Source organism: Saccopteryx leptura, chromosome 3, assembly GCF_036850995.1.
Source record: "Saccopteryx leptura isolate mSacLep1 chromosome 3, mSacLep1_pri_phased_curated, whole genome shotgun sequence".
NCBI lineage: Eukaryota > Metazoa > Chordata > Mammalia > Chiroptera > Emballonuridae > Saccopteryx > Saccopteryx leptura.
Window position 1 is genome coordinate 72,327,753 of NC_089505.1, and position 5,024 is coordinate 72,332,776.

Below are 5,024 nucleotides of genomic sequence, written 5' to 3' on the forward strand. Positions count from 1 at the left end.
TCTCCCTGGAGAAGTGCCCAGCAGGGTTCTTTTCTTCCTTTCAATAGGTGTTACTCTGGTCTTTTTGGACTCCCATGGTTTCCAACATTCTATTATTGTCTCACTTTCTTTGTTTTAGCTCTTTAATGTTTTAGCTAAAATCCTCTTAACTATCACTTTATTTCTTTCCTAGTCTATACCTGGAAAGAGGGCAAAGGGAACGCCTATTTGGGTATAGCTAAACAGAATTTCACATGACCCCTTGCACATTTCTTGAGAGAGAATTGTTTGGTTTTTATTCTTATTATGTTCCTATTAAAATAGCCCTGAGCAAGATCAAGCAGGCCACATTCAAATCCCGGGTTTCACTGATTTGTGTGGTTCTTGTTTTTGAAGTATTTGTTTAATGTCTAAATGTAATTGTATTTAAGGCATGAATTAAGTTCTTGTATGCAAAAGGTTGGTAATGCCGGCTCTCATATTGAAAAAATAAAATTTCATCCCTACAAATTTTTAATTTTAATTAAAATAAGTAAAGCATGCTCATTTAAATTTAAATAAAATGGAATGTGGATCCTAAAGACTTGCTAATTTAGCCAGGCTCCTCTAGGCTAAAGCTGCAGCTGCTGCAAGGCTTAAAGCAGCATAGATTTGCATAATAAAAGTGTAGATTTTTTTTACTATAAGAAAATAATGAAAGTCACACAGGTATTTTCCAGCTTTAATAAATACTTTTTAAATTGCCTGTTAATTAATGCGGTAGAAATGTTTTGGAAAGTATGAGAATATTGCTTCAAAATAGTTATTATATATTGTTAGAAGTTAACATAAAGACAAGTATTTCTTACAATCTTTGAAGTCAAGGTATTATAAAGAGTGCCCAACAAATGCTTAAAGGTCAATTGTAAATAATATTAAAAAGGGGGGGGGGGTACTCATATCCTGGAACTCTTGCAAATTTTCTATATCATGCTTTTTACTTTAAAATTTTTCTTTTAAATGCGGATGTATAGCAGCTGAGACTCTGGAATCCTACAAGACACCAAATCTCTTTCTATTGCAAACTTCTACCCTCTTTTATTTGATCCAGCTAATAATGCTGTTTTGTCTTTTCAAAATAGCTCCAAATATACAGAAAGTTTCTATAGGCAGATGAGAACCCACAAAACCCTCATCAAGATCTTCTGAGCATGGCTTTTGAGGTCTATAATGACCAAGAACGAAAAGGCAGACAGAGCCCAAAAGAGATCAGGCAAAATAACTGCTTTTGGCATACACCCTTAAAGGCTCCAACACCCCAAAGGGGCCTCAATGGACCCCATCAGGGCCCTGCTTCAAGAGTGGAAAGGAAGGTCACTGAGGTAAAGCCTGCCAGGCTTCTCTGCTGCCACCAGGAACATGCCTTTGCTGTGTGATAAAAGGGACACTGGAAGGTAGGCTGTCCCCTCACTCCCTTAAGGGAAGGTTCAGTCTTTTCCAGCCCTGCTCCAGCCACCTGCGACCTAACCATGCCCAACCTGCTGGGACTTGGCTGAAGGCTAAAGGTGTCCATGGCCGTTGGACACATCTCAGGTCACTGTGGGCAAACCTAGGGGATTTCTTCCAAGTTTCAGGTAAGCTGATCTCATTTCTTATAGACACGAGGGTCACTTACTATGCCTTGCCTGAATATTGAGGTTTTTATTCATCCCTCGAAGACCTGTTGTGGGTGTTGATAGTCTTATTTTCTGCTGCTTTGTTTAATATATAGTGTCTCCCTTATTCCTCCTGCCTCAATGACTGATGCCTGTATTAGGCTGGGACCTACTTCTAATTTAGAGCCCTCTTTCTCCTTTTTGTCAACTTCTGTTACGAATTTACCTCTGCCACCCAGCATAGTATATCCCAAGGTTCTTTCCCCCACCCAAAGGCTGCAAAGCTCCAGGGAAAGGCACCCTGAGTTCATCTCTCCAGTTTAAAGAAAAAAGCTGTCTCCATACATGCTGCAGATGGCTCTTCCAGTCCTCCCTGAAGCATTGCCAGCTAGAAGCAGTAGTCATTGGGACTTGGACTCTAGCTGCAAAGGGTGGAAATGTGACCACTACTCCAGTGCCTTGTGGACTTTTCCTGAATATGTGTGACTCCTGCTCCTTGGGACAGTTCTCAGACCGAAGTGGGGTTGGGTTACATTTACAAATAATATGAAGCGGTGATGGTATCAACATGGACAAGGTAAAATTACATTAACATGCTAAGGACATTTGAGACTGTAAGAATTTTAGATCCTGTTGTTTTAGTTAAGATTTTAATTGATAATCTAATAGGCTTTAATCACTTCATTGTTTTAGGACACTTGCTATAGTATCTCTTAGCATGGCTATTTTAATTTTGTTTATATTTTTCCAGTCTGCCCCCAAATCGGAACATGGGAATTCAGATGAGTATGAATCACAGCACACGAACTGAAGTTTTTTTTTTTTTTTTTTCCGAACTGAAGTTTTAAAAAAGATAAAAGGGGGATTTGTTGGGGACTGGAATATAAACAGGGTATTTTGCAATTTGGATATATCTTGAGGACAGAGGTGCGGACGAACCCCCCCACCACCACCACCTTACCTGCCTAATTAACAAAGAGTTATGCTTGATTCTCCATCGTCCCACTCATGTTTTCTGGAAGTAGCTGGAAGCTAGTTTCTTATTGGTGTAAAGTTACATTTGTATGGTATGGTGGGGGTTGTCTTTGAAACTTAATTGAATTGCTAATGAACCTCACTTATCCATGAATAAAGACGGATGCTTCTCTGAAAGCAGCCATCTTACAGCTCAGGAACAGTAGTTTGCCGTGCCATCCTCCCAAACCCATCTGTATGTATACAACTTTAAGTCTCTGTCCACTTAATTTCATACCTTTTCACACTTGAAACACTGGAATAGACTTGTTCCAGCTGGACTGAGATAGAAAAGGTTTGTAAAAAGTTATTTTTTAAAATACTGCGGTTACTGAAATACAACTGTGCAGTAGCTAGGATTGAGGTGCCAGCATGGATGCGGGAAGAAAGTTGGATCGTGAAACGTTTCTGCTATTAGAACAAAGGAAAGGAGCTTGATTAAACCAGAACTGCGAGAGTCTATGTAAAGACCAAGAACGAACGAGAAATACACAACTCTTGGACAGGTGAACAGTTTCATACCAAAACCAAGCGGTGTTTCATTTTCTATTCCCATACACCAAGAATCAATAGTGCCAAGTTCCAGAATGTTTCACAGAGACACGACAAGGGATATGAGATGTGGAGGATTAAAGCATGTAATAATTTGGTACAATAAGTATCGCTATTAAGAAATAAGTTAATAGTAATTAAAGATTAGTTTAAAAAAATGTTCTTTATCATACTTGAAATAAATTTCCTTCAATACATCTTCCCCCTCCTGTTTCTTCATAATATGAGGACAAAGCTCTCAGCTAGTGCACCTGCTCCCGAGGGTTCCAGTTCCCAAGGATGGTTAGCGCTCATGTGGCATATCAATAAGTTAATACTTGTTCAGAGCTGTCTCTTCATAACCTTTTCATAATTTCATTTGGGCCTGCATGCACTGGCCACATGTCACTGTCCAGGTTGATCTTGGATGTTGACTAGAGCTACTTTGGCCCTCTAGCTCTGCCTTCTTAGATACACACAGCCTGGAGGACTGGCCATAGGACCACCGCTGGAACTGATCCAAGTTCCTTTTCATTTGCGAGCAAGGGCTTCTGCACCAGAGATTGCAGGACAGAAAGTAGTTCTGTGGGTGTTTCCATACTCACACAGTGACTCCCCAACTATCAATCAGGGTTGCCACAGCTAGTATATGGGGCATTTTCCGACCTGGAATTACCCCCAACTATAATTTTGTACCACCTCCCATCCAGCCTGTAGACGCTGCATTGTCTCTAGAATTCTGCTTCCTACCTCAAATTGTTATGCAGAGACCTGAGGTGGAGGCACATTCAGAAAACTACTTATGGAATACAGACATAACGTGAGGGCTGGCCGGAAAAAAAATTAGTTTATCAAAACATGCTGGAGCACAACTCATGTTAGATCAAAACACTAGCTGCTTACAACTGGGCTCACATTGGAAGAGTTTCCTTTTGGATTCCTCTCAACCAAGGAACTGGTAAAAATTTCAAAATCCCAGAGCACACTCATTGTGACCTTCATTATATTCCCAGAAGGTGTGAGAGGGAGTAAATTTGGGGAACGGGCCTGCGTTTTCACACAATACCTCAGTTTTTACAATATTGACTGTCTTTCCTACCAAGTCCTTCACCTCCTTGTGACTATTCAATGACTACAAAAAAATGGCTTCGCTCTGAAAGCAACAGCAACAGATGTAGATGGGCAGAGCATCGCCTTGTAGGGGGCTTGCTGGGAGTATTCTGCTTGGGGCGCGCATCTGGGAGTCTGTGTCTCTGTCCCATCTCCTCTAAAATTTAAACAATAAATATAAGACTCCTGGATAGAAAAAAATATTTGTATTTAGAAAGGCCCTAATTTTTAGTTTTTGACAATTTATTTACTTTTTCCTCTTGTGGTAGAGACAGAGAGAGTCAGAGAGGGACAGATAGAAACAGAAAGGGAAAGAGATAAGAAACATGAATTGTTTGCTGTGGTTCCTTAGTTCATTGATTGATTCCTCATATGTGCCTTGACTGGGGGGCTAGAGCAGACCGAGTGACCCCTTGCTTGAGGCAGCAACCTTGGGCTCAAGCTGGTGAGCCTTGCTCAAACCCAATGAGCCCGCGCTCAAGCTGGCGACCTCAGTCTCGAACCTGGGTCCTCCACGTCCCAGTCTGATGTTCTATCCACTGCGCCACTGCCTTGCAGGCCCAAATTTTTAAAATGTATTAAAAAAATATTTCAAATACTGTCAGGGTAACAAAGGAATGATTTTAAGTAATTGTACATATTGAGACATCCATTTTGTAACATACTTAAAAGTTAACTAAGGGTGTAAACCTTAGATTATACACTGTATAATTAATATTACGATTTAATGAAATATTTGAAAATTGTGTTTTATTC

General features: G+C 40.3%; 1 long non-coding RNA gene across 1 annotated transcript in view; it reads left to right on the forward strand.

Annotated features, from left to right (window-relative positions):
* Nucleotides 1-5,024, forward strand: part of LOC136399307 (uncharacterized) — a 597,663-nt gene that overhangs the window by 430,533 nt on the left and 162,106 nt on the right. The window lies entirely within an intron of this gene.